Consider the following 19,500-nt stretch of genomic DNA (forward strand, 5'->3'; position numbering starts at 1 on the left):
GGTGGCAGCCCACCGTCCACCTCAGCAGTCACAAGGGAGTAAAAGGAAACGGCTCTTAATTAGTGGTTCTTGACCTGTGGTTTTCAGCTCTGACCTCTGGCCCCTCTGGCCTGCTTTACTGTTCTCTAGGGGACCGGCCAAAGGGACGCACTCACCCCACCAACTGGTCCTTACTGCTTCATTCAGCCCGGGGTCAATGGCAAATAGGGTCAATCAACTGTCCATTTAGTGGCCCGAGGGAGTCGAGGTCATTGCCACTGACTGTTTTCGCTGGGGTTTTATGAAGAGCGAAATCTGCTCAGTTGTTTTTAAAATGTCGTTATTTGTTTATTCATTTACAGAGTAACATCGACTTACTCTACATAATATAAATAATCTTATATCTCGAGTTACTTTCATTTAACTTCATTTTAATTGCACTGAAGCTCAGAGTGAGCGAGGGTCTTTCAGTGGGCTACAGCTACAGTTTAACAGGCCTGTCTGTGTCTGTGACAGACAAGTCTGTGCTATTAGATTGTGCGTTAGGTCGGCTCTGTTTAGAAGAGCCATAATCTTAGAAACAGCACACTATAATGACCTTATTTATTTATTTATTTATTTATTTACAGTTGTCTGTTTATTCGGTAGGGGCTCGAAATGTAATATGGGCCTAAAACAAAGCGTTGTGGATTTGTTGTACTTCTCCTGAACTCTCGCTGTTTTAAATGAGCCTTTTAACAACGGAACCAAACTTCCCGCTTAAGCTCATCCACCAACGCGGACTGTCTGCGGGGCTGAAATCTGAGGCAGCTCCACTGTTCTCTAGTGATTTGAGCAGTGAACCTGTCTCTGCCTGAGAAAACACTGTCTAACATAAGAAACTCGGGACTCCTCGTCTCCGGTGAGGTGCTGAGAGGTTGAGAGTCAGTCAGAGGAACACAGGCCGGGTTCATATTCACCACTTCACAACATTGTGCTCACTGTGTTCACAGTGTTTGTATTCATTCTAACTCTGAGAAACGCTGGGCCATGATCTTTATATCCAGCCTGATTTTCTCGGGTGCACCTGAAACGGTTACACGCGTGTAGTGTATGTATTTATCTTTATCTTACTTAAGTCCGTTTCTATCCTAAATTAAGGGGGGGGGGTAAAGCCTCTGTTTACCTACAGCTTAAATCAGCAACACACACTTTCAGTTTCTCGTCTCACACATTAACCCGGCGCTCTCGCGGGGCTGACGCTGTCTGTCTGTCTGTCTGTCTGTCAGTCTGTCTTTCTTCTTCCTTTCTTTCTTTCTCTTTCTGATTCAGTGTTTTGACTTGTCCTGGTGTGCTTGGCGTTTCTGACAGTGAGTTAACAGAGCAATAATCAGAGTTTTATATTCTCTTCACTTGTTTGTGAAGTGATCTCAACATTTGAGGCATCGAGGTCACTTTTTTCGTGAAAACACCGAGTCGTTGTAGAGATGACGAAACACAGACTCTTCTTCTTATTCCGTCGTCCTCACAAACGTAAAAACCCGTATATTTATCTCCCCCAGCCGCTCGGCTCCGGTGTAACCTACACGCGCCCAGTCGCGCGCGCTGCGTGGCGATGGTGTATTTAAATTCGGGGACATACGGAATGAATCTCTGTCACACACACACACACACACACACACACACACACACACACACACACACACACACACACACACACACACACACACATTGCTGTCCAGGGTGCTGATTCGATGGATTTCGTTGGTGCTGGTTCGACCGGATTCCAACTAGTGTTCATTAAAGTTCAGTTTATCTGGTCGGGTCAACACAGACACACAATATTTACAGAGCCCAGATATTTGATTGGCTGTCTGGCAAACTCTGAACCCATTAAGACAACAACGATTTATTTTAAATGTTTATTTACAGATTTGGAGACCAAAACAAGTGAAAGAATTGCAGATTTTGAAGTCATTTCAAAAATATAAAATACACCACAGTGAACACTGCAAGTAGATCCTAAAGCTACAGCAATCACATTTGACCTTCAGACTCCACACATGTACAGAGAAGTTCATTAACATTAAAAAAAATGTAACCAGACACATGCAGGACACGTCCTCACTGAAATGTTACATAAGCTTAATTCTTTCCCAGAGAACTCCACACAGAATTCTGCCCACTGAGGTCGTCCGGTCTCTCCTTCTGAAGTTGAACATCTCAGAATGGTGCAGTTTAGCCAGTTCTGCAAAACAAAGCAAAAAAGCTGTGAGGTTTCGGTCACAGACGGCACGGTGGTGTGGGTTTGATTCCCCGGCCGGGCAACCAGGGTCCTCTCTGTGTGGAGTTTGCATGTTCTCCCTGTGTCTGCGTGGGTTTCCTCCAGGTTCTCCGGTTTCCTCCCACAGTGCAAACACATGCAGTCAGGCCAATTGGACATGCTAAATTGCCCCTAGGTGTGAGTGTGTGAGTGACTGTCTGTGTCTGCCCTGCGATGGACTGGCGACCTGTCCAGGGTGTATCCTGCCTTCCGCCTGAAGACTGCTGGGATAGGCTCCAGCACCCCGTGACCCTGACGGAGAAGTGGCTTAGAAAATGGATGGATGGGTTTTGGTCACTTCACAGACATAATTACATGTTTAAATCGCAAGAGCTCAGTTACACTTACACGTTTATGGAATAATAATTGCAAGTGAACGATTAATAAACTTTCACACATTTGTACAAAACAGTGTGCGGGTGGAAGATGCATGAAAACTGCAGCAGAGTAATGATCATAGTGGTTTAATGTGCCCATGCATTTCTCGGTAGTCAAACACAAAATAAAGGCTGGTCGATCAATCTTTCTTTTCTCTCTTACAATAAGACTTTGCAAATAGAGTGTCAACTCTTTCACAGTTTGGAAATGATACACAGAGGATCTGATCCCTTTTATCACCATAGGGGAGCAGATCAGACTCTTTCTCTGTCAATTTCACCCCACTCTCCCATGCAAGCTTTGCCTTTCTCTCCTCTGTCTGCACAACGCAGGGTTTGTCCTTTTTGTCTTTTTGCTGCTCTTTGATATCTATTTTTTCACCACGCTCACTATTTGGACTTCATGCAGCTTATGCAAATCGCTTCTCTTTTATTTCTCCCTCCCCTCCCAGCAGCGAGCGGGACTAGAATGGAAACTGAAAACACACACACGCACACACACACACACACACACACAGCACACACACACAGCACCACAGTCAAGGAAGAAGAACAAGAACTGTTTAGAAGAGCAGACAAACAAATGGACTTGTCTGCCTTAGTCTCAAGCCTTGTGTCTCACCTACAATCAACACAAATGTGCTTATTCTACATTCACCTTACACTTCCAAAGTGAATGAACACCCTGTAATCTCTCATATACAAATACACACTTGTTTTCATACACTGAAGTGGAGTCATACATTAAGTCCTACATCGTCACTATCTAAATAAATAAATAAATAAATAAATAAATAAATAAATAACATGTTTCTCCAAAGTAGGAACTTCACAGGAGAAAGCAAAATCTTACATTTTTCACGTAAAGAGATTTTATTTTATAAGCTTTGGAGCATTTCTATTGGTTCAATCATTTCATTTCACACAATATAAGTTTTTATACAATCTGTCATTGCTGTGTTCAAATGATATTCAAAAGAAGAATAACATTCTGATTTTTTTCTTGTACAGCAACAATATGGCTCTACCAAACTGTAAGGAGAAACTTTTTTTGAAAGTCTCTCTGTAAGCCAGATTGTAACCCTAACTCCACCCAGAGGAAAATCTGAACGCTGACCTTTGAAGGTTCAGGAGATGTAATGGTGATTGAACTGAAATTCTAACAGCACTAGAGAAAAAGAAGATGTGCTATACTTATGGCACTGTTAAAAATTAAAATAGTTACTCACAGCATCTAATCTGAGATGGCTTTAAGTTTTGGACTTAGTTCAGCTGCAAATCTGAGCGCAATGTTTATTGAGATTTCAACTAAACCTGAAGACACGTGAGATTACAACTCTTTTGGTCATGAGAAATATCTGAGCATCAGGGGACGTCAGGAAAAGTCTCCTTTGTCTTTCCATCTGATCTCATTTTTGTCAGGGAGAAACTACTGAGATATTAATGAAATTGATACAGCCTGTAAGAACCTTTTCAGTTAAAAATTGAGTATGTGGCTTTAAAAAGCACTTTACAAAGTCATGATCATATTATAGGTCCTGGCATTGTAGGTTACTCATATTATTGCATGATATTCCTACAAAGTTTGTCCTGAAAATGTATGAAAACAAGTATGCGCACACACAAACACAGTGGATACCCCCCCTCCCCCTTTGTGTGTGACATATGTTGAAGCTGCAACTCTAATGTTAATGGTCTACACTGCAACTGGAGGGATGTTGAGGGTACGCTGGGGTACGGGGGGTTGAATGGGGCTGCAGGGCTGCAGACAGTGGGCTGAGGCAACGGCTAGACTGGAGCTGTGGGGGGGCTGTGTGGTGTAGGTGGGGGTGCAGCAGTGATGGGGGTGAGTGAGGGGGGCGTCTGCTGAACCTGAGGCTCTGACATTCCCAGGCTCTCGGGCCGTGCCCAGCTGCGGAGAACGATGCAGGGGGGGCACACATCTCGAGACGGCCCTGACAGCACCGCCTTTTCACAGCCACATTACTGAGGCAGCCAGCCTCCCTACCATAGCAACCTCCACACAGGTCAGAGGGTGAGCGGCTCTGACTGAGAGAGAGAGAGAGAGAAACAGAGGAGCGTGTGTGGGACTGGCCAGTCAAGATGCCTCTGCAGCAATGAACTTGAACTTGATTGACCGCTTATTGACCACTTGAGGTCTTTATATTTACACATACAGCAGTTTAGTGAATAGAATGTAATTAGTACTTTAGAATATCATTTAAAATATCTAATATTGACATATTTAGTTATGTCATATGTTACCTGTTACATGTTACCTCACAATATGCTCTTCTGAGAATACTGTGTATAAGATAAGCAAATATGTTTCATTAAAAAGAGAACATAATTATGCCTGTTTAATTTAATTTAGTGTAGTGTGGAATAAAAATCACTGTATTCATATTTTCCTATTTTCAATTTTTAAAATTTATTTTTAAAAATATTTGTAATATTCACATTTTTAAATACTGGTCATTTTTCTCAACTGGCAAACATTAGACCTAAGGACTAGCATCTGACTCTCTGTTATGTTCTTTCCTAATCTTTTACTATTTTACTACACATATTTCATTATAATTTCAAGCAGAAAAAAAATGTGTCATGTGAAAACTGCAGTATAACACACATTTATTCCCTTTCATTCATAATAATATTAGCAGAGCTTACAGCAAACCCAGTGAAATATATGTAATAGACTGTGCGCAGTAAATCAAGAATAAAATAAACTTTTTTAGAAGGAAAGACAATGAAAAGAAACTTAACGATAAAAATACAGGTCACACTCCGGCCCACCCCTCCCATAACCCCCTGTGTGATTATCCGGTAGCGCTGTATTAGCAGCTCTGGCCAGCTCTAATTCTTCCTTACTCTCATTTCACTCTTAGTGGAGGACCCCTGCCTCTGGGTCCCTCATGCAGACAGCCTCTAATCTGAAAAGCCCGGACTGGAAGAACTTCTCTGTCTTCCTGGGAGATACTTAAGACATTCTTTGTGATAGATTAGTCTCGGCCAAAGTTGCATTAACGGACAAAGATTAGGCCTGACCTACATTGGATGTCATCCAAGGCTTTGAATGGCGTATGAGGGCGGTTTAATACTCCTGCCAAAGCTGGTGAATCCTCCGTATTGTCAGTACTTACAAGTACCAAAGGCCTTGGCTTCATGTGACCCAAACACTGACCTCCAGTATAATTATAATGAAGTGTCTCCTTCATGATAAAACAACTTTTAAGGATTTACTCTAAGAGGAATGGACAACTTAAAACAATGCACTAATGTGGGCATATGCATTTATGAAAATAGTACTGTGAGCACTGAAAACAAGTAATCTATAGGGTCCACACCTGAAGAATACCCAGCTAGTGTGAACACCCAAACAATCACTTGTAAAGCTCCCCTATTGTGGCTCCTAATCAGGAAATGAAATAAGGATTTACTGTACCTCATTAAGGAGATGCTAGAGTTATCAGCATGACACACAAAGACTGAAATCTTGCAGTTTGACCCCCCAGGCACTTGACCTAAATATGAGCTAACTGTGTCTGATCTTGAATTAAGCTAGCTATATTTTACTGTGCTATATTTTATGTAGCAGCCCATATGTGTCATTGTAATCACTCTCATTGAATGTAGTATTGTTTATTAAAATTATTTTAAATTAAAACACCGTTGAAACATACTTCATAAAACATTGTATGTCTGAAAACATGCTCAACTTAAGCATACTTTCTAAGCAACTTCACACCGTTTTATTGGTCGATTCAGTAAGAAATGTTCATACAATGTAAAGGGTGGATGACACTTTCCAATATAACTACAAAAGAAGTAAAACTAAAAATGGCTGATTATTAAAATGTGGCACACAAATTAAACAAAGAACATCAAGACAATTGCTTTATTTAAAAGCGTTTGCTTTGGAAAGAATTGTTGATGTAGCACATTTTATTCATGTGCATCTACTTGCCACATTTTACTCATGTAAATTCAAAGAGGCATTTTTGTCACCATATGAAGCTTTGATATTTGTACATTTTTACAGAATTCCAAAAACTGCGTACTAAAAATGTGCACAGAGGATTTGTTGTAGATTTCACCTCAACGCTTTTGGCCCCTGTGCCAGTTGACTGCGGCGTCTCTTAAAACACAAACATACTGACCGCCTTCCCTGGATCCCACACATGCCGAGTGTCCGTGGCGTGACTCTGCAGTCCACAGTGCAGAGCAAGGCTTTCCTAATCTGCTGTCACAGCACAGCGCTCTTATTTAAGGTAGCAACTAAACATGGCGCCTCATCTCCCTGTCAATGTCACATGCTCCCCCCTCCCTTTCTTCCTCCTCTGAACCGATCAATCTCCAAACGCACCTACCTCCTTGTCTCTTCCATCCTCAGCCTCTCTGGCACCTTTCTCTGCCCTGTTGTTTTTGGCCATCATTTATTTTTGCCAACTAGATCACTAGCAAGGTCTCTGCTTTAGTGTGTACTGACCATTTGTTTCTGTATTTTCCCTCATTTTCTGTCAGCCTTTCTTCCTCTGTCTCTCTGTATGCCTCATTATTTGTTGATCTATTTGCTCCGAAGAGTTAAACCTGCAGAAGGTGCCACTGCTCAATGTCATATGACCTTCATCATATGCCTAAACCTGTACATGGTTTGCTTAAGATTAATTTGCGTTGGTTCATTATTCTCAGTCATTAGCTGAGTCATAATGTAAAGGGGAATTCCACCGATTGTTCAACATTTCTCCATATTTCAATAATTGAGATGCAAACCAAATAATTCAAAGTGATTTGATATGAAATGGTGCATTATAGAGAAACTTGCCCACTCAGATTTCTTTACAGTTGTGGTGATAGAAACCAGGAGTAGCAGTGTTTACAATGCAAATAAACCATATATAACCTACATGAGTCTTCTGAGTTTTTATATGTAATATTGACAATGCTAAAATAGTGGTAAATCAGAAAAAATGAATTTTATTTGGGCCTGTTTTGAGTTACAACACCCTACATTCATCTCTCTTCCATAAATATAATTTATATATATATATATATATATATATATATATATAATATAAACATAAACATAAAACATACAGTTCACAGAGAAATTGAGGGTTAAAATATTTCAGCTCTACTTAAATTATTCAAGAACATAACATAAAATACATTCAGCCAGAATAAGCAGTAACAGCACAGTTAAACGTTACTACCGATGTAGTGTATGTATGTACTGCTACACAGCTAACATACTTATTGTATGTTGGACAGGGGCCACATGCCTCTTTCACTCAGACCACCACAACCAACATCTCCATCTTTGCCAGACAAGCATTAGCAGTGCGAAGACCTATTAACATGATCAGGTGGCCTATGGCTTACTCCTGTACACACACACACACACACACACACACACACACACGTATGTACACACACCCATAGGCTCTCACTCACAAAAGCTCTCCGATCTGCATAACAGTCTCATGTCTTTGGCATCTGGTCGTGTCTGGTCTGCTTTGGGCTTTCCCACCCTGCCCCCCTTCAAGCAGCACTGGAGAAGTACCAGTCCTGACAATGGTGGGAACGGCGAGATTCTTTATGGGTGGGGGGGCCCTTCACTGAGGGAGGGAAGACGCGAGTGGGGCAGAATAATAATGGCAGACACCACGTTCTGTTCATTAAGGCATGGTGCTGCAGCTGCCGGCCCCATGGCAGCCTGCACCCATCTCGCCCTCGCTCTCGAATCAAAATGGAGGCCAAGAGCGCCAGGGGCATGAAGGTGCCGCCTCAGCCACGGCCAGAGAGCCAGAGAGCGGAGGGAGAGAACACGCGACTGCACCTCCTTCTTTTAGTGTGTACATACAGCACAGCCACGTAAAGTGATTATTAGAAGGGAAAAGCTATGACTTGCAGTAGGCGATATGCAAAATGCATAACATCATAATAATTTACGACATTCTCTCGATACACCACATAAATCTTGATATTGGTTTAATAAATTTGATCAGACAAAAAGCTTCCAAATTTTAAGAAATACTATTAAAACCTATCAATATACAGTTGTATGCAAAAGTCTGAACACCTCCAGTCAAATGATGCTTTTTTGCTGTTCTAGGTGAAAATATGTTGCAGAGTTAAATATGAAATTTTCTGCAAATTTAAGTGAGTTTAAAATTTTGGAAAAAATATATAAAATGTACCGTAATTTTAGTCCCCAACATGTCAAATTAAACAAATAAACACTGTGCATTAAAGTATGTGATCTCTGTAGAGGATGTATGTATATTTAACCAGGGCACCCCTGGTTCACATACTGTGGTGCAAGTTAAAGAGGACTGAGTATTATCTCATTGTAATGAAGCACACAATATGCTCAGAAAAGCATCCTGACATTGCAATGTAAGTAATTACGCTATCAGTAAATGCTCACCCATAGCTGTGGCATGCAACAATCATGTACTTTCTGAAAAAAATAACAGCTGTTGTATAATGGAAAACACATTTTTCTTTAATAAAGGTGATATTAATCATAATATAGCATTAGTATTTCTTGTTTGTGTAAAGTCCATAACTAATACACAATATATCACAAAAAAGAACATTCCTGAAAGCTGTCTATAAATGCATTTTGTGACGAAACCCTTCAAACCCTCCTCTACAGTTTTGGCTTAGACATATAAGTGCTATAGATCATTAAATAAAAACATGCAATGAAAGGTTCTTTATTGAACCAAAACTGGACCTTTTTGGCACCTTTAACAGTGTAGAAAAAGAAAACAAATTCCACATTTCCTGGGCTCCCGGCCTCTATATATTCAAGGAAACTTCATAGTGTAAAACACAACATTAATTCAGCTAAATCAGGATGACATTAATTCATTAATCCCCGCAGAATAAACTGCAACTTTCTCATTTTAGACTTAATGCTGCAGATAATATCTTGGGAAATGTGAAGTATTCTGGAGATCTATTCATTCACACATTCATCCATTCAACTCTTCTTTCTTTGATTCACTTATTCAACCACCTGACATTTTTACAAGCAATGAATCCAGACTAAGGTCTGGAATTGAGGAGGGAATGGAGAAGAGTGAAAGCCGCAGAATGGTGCAGGGTGCAGTTTGCACAGGGTGTATGGGAAGTGCCTCTGGGATGCTGCCTCTCTCATTCACACACGCAGGCTCAGGCTTTGGCCCTTTTCTTCCCTTTCAATGCAACTATGTCAAGAGGATCTTTGCTCGGCCCCACTCATTAGCAGCGCTAGTTGCTTTATTGTCTCCTCTCCATTTTCCTCTCATTATCCACCCCTGACTGCAAACAAAACTATTTACTTCAGGAAAAAAAAAAGATTTGAATTGTAAATAAGTGCAGTATACATGCAAATTTCCCAGAGCTCTGCATCCCAAAAAAAGTTTCACAGAGAATGTAAACATGTTATTCCAACACAGGAGGAAGATTCATTGAGTTTATCCTAGATATGTATATATGTATATATGTACATGATACATGATGTGCGACCCGAACCCCGGAGAAGCGGAAGATAATGGATGGATGGATGGATGGATGGATGGATGGATGGATGTACATGATATGTTAAAGTTAAAGTTAAATACCTATTATAGAGGTTAAAGACTTGCTTATTTAAAACAAATAAAGCTATAATACTGTACTTGAATGTACAGTATTACATAGCACAAGTACAATGTAACAAACATAGAATTCCCAGCAACCTCATTAATTTCATTTAATTTGATCAGTATAAGTCAAACAAATACAAATAAGAAACAGTAATAATACAAAACATTGGTTGCCAATTGATGGGTGAGACCTATTGTATATGATATACTGCATACAATTATATATAATGCTGTACAACTGTCTGATCAAAACCTTGTATCTCCTTTTGTTTTATTTTTGCATCATGTGAAAACACCAGCTGGCTTTACAGGACCCATTTGAGTCAAACCAGTGGAATTTTCCTCAAAAAGCAGTTCAAAAGAGTTTGATGTAATTTGAAATACAAACGTTTCAAATCATACTTTTCACTCTGCAATCGATGCATTTCATAAATGGAAATTAAGCTTTAAAAAAGCCTGTTGAATTCATTGTTTTAGTGAAAACTAATCAATTGACATACATCTGCCTGCTCAGCCTGCACTGGCCTGTCCACTCATGTGAAAGTTATAAGGAGTGTTTCATCCCAGACTGCTTTTTAAATAAGGCACAGTTCAGGGCAGCCAATCAGAGCAAAGGGCATTTACTTATATTAGTTTTAAAGGCACAGAGACAAAAAAGCGATTGAGAAAGGTTAGAAAATAGTAATGTAAAAATTCATTATGATTGCTTTTGGACCTCAGGGGAAAAAGTAAAATGTAAGAAAAATGTAAGATATGAACCCTTCAATATTCTGTGGAAATATAATGAAGACTAGACCAACAGAAATTCCCAAAACAACACTTAGAAGACAATGCCATTATATTAACTCTTGAAAAGTTGCCTTTTTGAGAATACAAGGTTTTGGTCTGGCAGCTACGACATACTTATATTGTACGATAGATAGAATTATGATAACTACTTGTGGAGTGTATAAATAATCTAGAAACACATATATAACCCAAAAAAGCCTTTTACCTACGCAGTGTTTCTTATATGAATTGGCACTCAGGTGTCAGAAGAATGGAAATGTAATGTGACTTACAGTTACAATGTAAAAGTAACCATGTGGCAACTACAAACTCCCTTAACGAACAACGCTTGATTCTCATTCACATGTTAGAGAAGCACAAAGCGATCCTAACAAAGGAAGATGGCAGGCTGTGCTGCAATCGGTGCCAGTTCATTTGTTTTCTTTGCCTCCCCTCCTCCTGTGCTGCGCTCTCTTAGCCCTCCCCAAAAACCCCTCTCTGCTAATTAGTATAGTAAGATCAGATAGACACAGAGATGAGCCTCAGTGGCAAACCAATCAAACGCATACACACACACACACACACACACACACACACACACACACACACACACACATACACACACACACCATTCTATGCTCAAATAATAAAAAAGACCATGATGCAACTCACCTCGTGTGCCAGTCCAGCCATCTTAGCTGTTTCAGTGAGATTTCCCTCAAGATGGCCTCCCTCTCTCCCTCATTGCGCCTGGCTCCAGGGAGCTGACAGGGGGCTTTGTTGCCGGTGGCATGGGCATGGCTTCCCCTGTCCCCCAGAGGGCCACAGATGGCACCAGAGCTTTCCAGGCATGAGGAGACGAACGGTGCTCACAGATGGAGGCATTTTCCCTCCCTGCATGCCTCTGTCTCTCCTGCCTCCTCTACAGCACGCTGGCTGTGCTCCTGTCATGTTACTTCATTACGCCATGTTGCGGATGGGGAGAGCACTCTGAGGGGAGAGCCAGAAAGAGAAAATGAAAACGAAGCATTACAAAACAATCCTTGTTATTATTGCCAAGCAACCATGGCAACCGCATGTCGGTTTGTTTCACAGATGCTGCATTGCATACATTCAGTACTGTATATGTTCGGCCGCCTAGTACATTTGATGGTAGGACGGAGGACCATCTTGCTACGAGCAGATTAAAATTTCATTAAAAACTCAACTTTCCCTGGTAATGAACATGAAACTGTTTTAGAACATACAGGGGCATACAGACACTCTGCCACTCTGCCACAGCACAACACTGTAAATTCACTATGAAATGAAATAGATAAATAAAAACTAATTTTAAACTTCACTTCAATATTAAATGTTTTAGACTACTATAACTAATCATTAATGTACAATACTTTATATTTCAGTCACACAACACAGTAAAGTCTGTAATGATAAAGATGTTTCCATTGATAAAGACTTGAGAGTCTAAAACACAAGTGAAGAGAAGGCACATTTGCAGCCATATTAATGTGAAAGTTAATGCTACACCATGGGCAATGATTGAATCTAATCATCTATCACTGTCCATCAGTGAACACAAAACAGAATTGCATCATTTCTTTCAGAAAGAATGAAAATGCAACTTTATCTAAAACACTAAGAAACAATGCTTCATTCAAATATTACAGAAGCATGAGTATAACTCAAGTGTAATTGCCCTAAGTTTAATCAACTCCTCTGGAGGTTAAATGCTATACTTTTATCCTATGGGTTGATTAATTATCACTTATGTATTGTATTTCTCCTTCTATTTTAAATAGATTAGCACTTTGTCTTCAATTTTCCTTCTGTTGTTGTTTTCGCATTTATTTATATAAAACACTGTGAATTGTCTTTATGTGTGAAATGTGCTAATAAACCTGTTTTACTCAGTTATGCATCCATATATGAAAACAAAATGGTCCCTTACAGTAAGACAAGGCAAGTTTATTTATATAGCACATCTCACAGATAAAGGCAGTTCAATCTGCTTTGTATCAATAAAATAAACAAAAACAATAAAAAGCATTAAAAAAAAATAAGACAAAGTGCTTATATGTACTTCCTTACAATATAATATACTTTCAATTACCAAATGCTCTGAAATGGCCACAGATGTCTTACTAAAGCTAATTTAAATCTTTGGCCGTTATTAGTAATTTCATTAATATCCCTCTGACATCAGTTGTACAAGTGTAATTTAATCTTGATAGCTTGTGCTCCCCAAGGCAAATTTCTAATGTTATCTTGTGTTAATGTTAACTGCTGCATCCTTTAACATCAACTCACAAGACATATCTTTAAAAAAACACACACACACATGGGCCATATGTCTGCTTCAGTCCTACCTGAAAGAATCACTCAATCTCAAACAGTACAGGACAGGTAGTTTTCTCTACCTGTACAGAGGAGGTTGTCCAGTGGCTTCATTAGCAGCTTCTGAGACTGTTGCGCCAGCTTCTGCACCAGAACACAACACGAAGAAGGAGATTTTGAGAATCATTTCTACTTTCGGTTATCTAGCTTTATGACATGTGTTAAGACTCATACAGCTAGATAACCAAAGACAGAAACCAACCCCCAGCCTGCACACTGCAAGTGATGGGAAGGAGGAGCACTGTCACACACCTGAAACACAGAGAAGACAGGAATAAAGAAAGCAGCTTCATTCATAACTGTTGAAATAGTTCAGCACTGATGGGACAGCAGCTAGATAACTACACTACAATCTACTATCTACACTACAACCAGGACTTTGGCAAAAATCATCGCCCTTAATACTGCTTTCCACCCACCTTAGATTACAGTCACTGTACGAGACTTTAATGTTAATATCTGGAGTCAGCTGCAATTAACAACTCATACAGGGCTGCAATAACATGGTGTTAAGTGTCTGATTATTGCTGTGTTGCAGTTAAGAGCTACAGAGAGTTTAAAATTTGCTTGACATAAATACATGAGCAATTTAGAAGATAGGACAAGAAAAGTAGAACTGGTCAAGACAAGAGATCGCTGAAAAGATCTTTATTGTGTTTAAAGGAAGCATAGCTACACTTCAAACAGTTGCTAATTGACCCCCCCCCATACTCCCACCTGAATCCTCTGAATCCACCCCCTCACTTAATATATTTATTTACTTATTGTACAATTTACAACCACTGACTAAAATAACAAATACTGTAATGTTTCACTTTAGCACCTGGATTTTTGTTTCCATTTAATATTAAAACACACAACACAGAATTGTACTAAATTGTCTTTAGACAGTGTGCATATAAATAAAGAGGGAAAATCAGAGAGAGAAAAAGTGAGACATTTTAGCATGCGTAAATTTAACGCAGTAGCGCAGTAATTATAACGATTTAGTTATTGCAGTTAATACAAACGCACGTACAAAGGCTTGTGTAATAATAATAATAATAATAATAATAATAATAATAATAATTCCAGCACAAATATATAAATAGCATACATGAACGCCCGCGTTATTTATTAAAGGCTATAATCCCACCGACTTCAGAAAGACTGATCGTGAAGATCTCCAACAGCATGAGGGGCCGGATAGCGTGTGTGTGAATATGCTAGCAGAGTGTGTGTGCGTGTGTGTGTGTTCTGCTCTCTCTAAGGTCCTCGTTCTGATGTAGGCCACTCTGTACAGTCCTGTTCCTCTGCGCCATCATGCAGCTTCAGCTCCATCCACTGAGCTCCAACTCAGCTGATTCACTCCACACTGACAGCCTCTCTCTGTTCCAGGGCCAAAGCTGGTGGAAGAGAGTGGGCGCTCTAGCTACCTCACTACCTTCTGTTAACCTCACTTTCCTCTTTCCTGAGGGATTTTTCAACACAGTAATGCATTAATACCTCAAACAGACAGACTCTTAATGCATCATTCAGGACTGGCTTTACCGTCACTGTCTTCCTTGTATTCCAGATCACACTGAAGGCTCACCAGTGAAATCCCGTATCTAGACGGTTGGGGGAAACTTGTAGCTTAACGACAATCTGTAGGCCAACTGTCACGAAGCTAATTAAAGACAAATCTTTTTTAAAGAAATGACTGCAAATGTCCAGAAAAGGCAAAGAACTCCAGAATGCATATGAAACACGGCATTAATGCAGGTCGATAGACACATGAGATCGAACTGCAGTTTCACAATCTGCAGTTTCACTAAACAACACTTCAGTGCTCCGCTCTGTGGGTGCTCTCCTCTCCTCACTGTACTCAGAGCCATGTGAGGCTCTCGGCCCCACAGCAGCCCTGGACGAGGCCCTGTCCCCTGCTAAAGGGGTCAGCGATGGAGGTCACAAATCTTATTACAAATGCTCTAATATTTCACCCAAAGCGCCAGACTCAATCAGCCACGAGTAGACTCTCACAGCATGTCCCCCTCCGAGTCTTTATCTCCCACAGCCCGCAGAACAGCAGCAGCGGCAGCTTTAAGTAGGTCGACTAAGACTCGACGGTAATAATAATAATAATAGTAATGATAATAACAGGAATAATAAAAATAATACACAACATCACTGTGTAGATCCATGTCTAACTCCCAACCAGCGAAAGGACACATTCTAAGAGAAAGAAAGAAAGCAAACAAAAACAACAAATCAAGCTGGAAAAGAAGCACATTTGTCGTTTTTTTTCGTCAGATGGACAGAATACCTCTCGAGTCCAGCGGCAGCAGCAGCATGTTGTGCTCTCCAAACGTGTAGCAGCTCCACCATCTCTCTCTCTCTCTCTCTCTCTCTCTCTCTCCCTCTCTCTCCCTCTATGTAGTCTCGTATTCAGCCTACACGTACAGCTCGACTTTATTCCCTCTCTTCTCACTAATGTCCTCCTACACGTCTCTAGCAGGTCGTCTGGTAGAGCAGCTCGGTATGTGTGTGACCGCTCTCTCTCTCTCTCTCTCTCTCTCTCTCTCTCTCTCCCTCTCTCTCTCCCGCTGCTCTTCTGTCTGTCTCCCCCTCCGCTTTCCTCCCTCTGCTCTTCTCGCCTGCAGTGACGTCAGCGGTCCGAGTGACCAATCAGGACGCGGAACGGTGGGTGGAGCTGGAGTCGACCAATCAGAGGGAGCCACTCGAAAGAAAGCGAGAAAGAGACCCTATCAATTAGCTCTACCTGTAGCGCGGAGCGGACAATTAGACAGAGGAATCCCTATTGAGAAATCTGGAGGCGCTTAAAATACTACCACCTCATTAATCTCATAAAGGACGAATATTTTTAGCTTTATATTATTTTCCTCTGGTTTCTGGTTTAGTTAATCCATACGTCCTGTAAGGGACGGCAGTCTTGGCAGGAATGTTCATTCAGAGCAAAACGCCGCTGACAGCTATGAGCGCATGGGCTCTGTGATCCTCTAATAACGCAGTCGGTTCGCTGGAATCTACAGCGATCACTGATGATGACTTTACAGCGATGACATCTGAGCTGAGTTTGATCTAAGAGAGACGGTCTGATCCCCTTCTCAGACCCGCTGAAGGTTTCCTCTCAGCACCACAGCGCTCTGGACCAGAACCAGTAATGAGCTTCAACAATGACAAAAATGACAGTGAAAAAGAAAGAGCAGGAAAGAGACTCGTGCTGGATATTTTACAGAGTTCGGTGAAAAGCCAGGGCGCTCGTGCTGCCTGGATTACAGGCAGTAATTCACTCGGTTTAGTTTGTCTGTTTAGTTTCGTATTAATTAGTTTTAATCATCAAAACGATCAAGAATAACAGATTCATCAGCGCCTTTTTAATAATCTGAGGCTGATCGTGGTTTAATTCTAATTTAAATTTAAATTTGAGGCACACAGCGGATTCGCTCCCAGACACAAATTCAGCTCAGATTAAAACTTAAAACTTAAAGCTCTTTCACATTTTATGGCAGCTTTATATGCAGCGCACACCTGGGCAATTTTACGAGCATGTTTAAGTGATTGCATAATATATTATTATTATTATTATTATTATTATTATTATTATTATTACTGTCCAGAGAAAAGGCCAAACATTTTCTGTTCATTCTTGTTCTGTGAAGTTCAGTATGAGGTGGAATACTTTGCTTTTCTGCTGTGATACAATTCATAAATGAAATCAAACTGAACAGCTGCTGAATTTCTGCTGGGCTGAAAGTGACTTCTTCATGTTCTCCACTGTCAGATGTTCTGATGGCGCCAAACTTGAATTAGAAATGGAAAAAAATAAAGACAGTAATAAACACTAAACGTCCAAAGCTGAAGAGTCCCGTTTAAATTCTCTGGGAGCAGGTGAAGCTTCCAGGAGATCCACACAGTTTCGTTCCTGAGAAGCTCCATCATCGGGCTCTGCTTTAGTGGGGCTGTTCGCTCAAACGAAAACTCGGTCCGTGTGGAAGTCCAGACAGAGTCCAGCGTTCATTATAAAGGCAGTGAGGAGGACAGAAGAGCTCAGACTGTGGTTTCATCTGCTTTTTGTCTAAAAGGCGCCTTTCAGAGAAAAAATAATAAAATAAAAAGAGCGTTACAGATTACAGAAGCTCTGCAAGGCACACTTTTCAATCTTTCTCATTGAATATCTCATAATTCTCTGTAGAGGTTCACTCTGTTTGCTTTACTCCATTCAGGCCTCAATGACGCACCTCAATCACACAGGCTGCTCACGTTTCGCTGCTTCATACCTTCTTACTGAGCTGATCCGCCTAAACATGACCTGAATCATTCTCCTCATATCCGCTCTCCTCACTTTGGTAAAGTGTCTGTAATAAAATCTGTAACTGTCATTTAAGGTCAAATAAATAAATGTTAGATCATATCTGTAATAATATAGACCAGATATCTGCAAGTATCAGTAATCTATAGTCTAATATCTATAGATCTCTAATAATTATATTAGAGTTTATATTATAATTATAAAATTTTAAAAAATGATGCGTCCGTTCAACTCAAAAATTACGTCATGTAGTGAAAGCAATGGAACAAGTCTTATTTAATCTAAATAAATACTTTAAACGAACGATTATTTCCAACAAAGTGTTGTTTAGATTTGAATGAGACTAGTTCAATCGCTTGTCACTACGTTGTCATTTTTTAAGCTGAACTGACGAACCGCATTTACAGTTTAGTAGATAACGCCATACAGTACATATGGATCTGTTATGAATATCTATTGCCATTGAGCTATTATTTTACACTGTAAAACGTTGTTCATAAGTTCAACCTAAAAAAAAAGTTATTCATGTAGGAACAAGCAAATTATGTCGTTTAATTCAACCTAAATAAATACATTGAAGCAAGGATTCTTTCAATCAAAGTCCTTTTCCAGTTGAATAACAACAGTTAATTTACTCGTTACTACCTGAAGTAATTCTTTTCAGTTTGAACCGATGGACCCTTTTTTAGACTGGTCTGCATTTCACTGCATGTTTCTGTTTCAGCTGTGGGGTCAATCGCCACAGATCATCTGAACTCAGGTTTGGTCTGTGCTGTTGATCTGAAGTCCTGACTGACCAAGGTTACTGTTTTAGCATACATGGTGGTATGAACCAGTGTTAGTGGTTTACTGGGATCGAGATAAATCACAGTGGATCACTTTTAGAATTATCCTACACTCTCAGAAAAAGGGTATGAGACTGTCACTGGGGCAGGACCTCTCTCGTCACTGGTGTGGTACCCTCAAGGGTACATACATCTCAGTACCTTTAGTCAGGGAGCATAACTGCACCATAATCTATTGAAATGATATGATCTAAGTTGTATTGACTATACAGCCCCGTCCCGTCTCCAGCCTTTTTATTCTACTATTCTGTTTTACAACATTAGGTTATGGAAAGGTAGAAATATGTACTTTTCAGCAGTAAGATAAATATTTAATCTATACATTTGGACCTTAAAATCACTGCTATACTTTGAGGAAAGTTTTACATCATTTGTACCTTTATGAAGGGAAATGTATCTGTACAGTACCTTTATTTCTAACTGTGTCATGCTTGTGATATTTATAGGGATATATGGAAGGTATGCTCAAGCAGTTTGTTTTGGAAAGATAATTTTTCTTGGAACGTGACCGTTTAAAGAAAATCAAATGTGAATTTTCATTCAGAAAAAGTTTAATTCTTTTCAGTTGTAACTTCAATAATGTCAGTGAGAAAAAAAACTTAAAAAGTAAAAAGTAAAAAGTCATAAAAGTAAACCCATTCAGAAAGCGAAACAAAGTAAAATCACTAAATTTCAATAAGTCAAACAATATTTTATCTTTTATAAATCAGGACTTTTGAATGTGAACGCAGTGAGCGACACTATAGGAATGTGGGTGTGGATTCCAGTGAGCTGTGAATGTGATTATAATGCAACATAGATGCAGTGCTGTGTGGCGAAGTGACTGCGGGTGTTGACCTCTGCCCCCCGCTGTCTGGATGGCTGTTCAGACGGGGGACAGGGTGGATAGGGTGGCGGGGTGCTG

The 19,500-nt window shown here is 40.1% G+C and overlaps 1 long non-coding RNA gene across 1 annotated transcript; it reads right to left on the reverse strand.

Moving 5' to 3' along the window:
- Positions 1-1,866: 1,866 nt before the first annotated feature.
- Positions 1,867-15,959, reverse strand: LOC108428811. Its single transcript, XR_001857954.2, has 4 exons — positions 15,745-15,959; positions 13,484-13,712; positions 11,736-12,053; positions 1,867-2,206 (listed from the first exon to the last, which is right to left on the reverse strand). It is a non-coding gene; the product is annotated as an uncharacterized LOC108428811 (long non-coding RNA).
- Positions 15,960-19,500: the final 3,541 nt, after the last annotated feature.

The sequence above is a fragment of the Pygocentrus nattereri genome, chromosome 11 (assembly GCF_015220715.1).
Source record: "Pygocentrus nattereri isolate fPygNat1 chromosome 11, fPygNat1.pri, whole genome shotgun sequence".
NCBI lineage: Eukaryota > Metazoa > Chordata > Actinopteri > Characiformes > Serrasalmidae > Pygocentrus > Pygocentrus nattereri.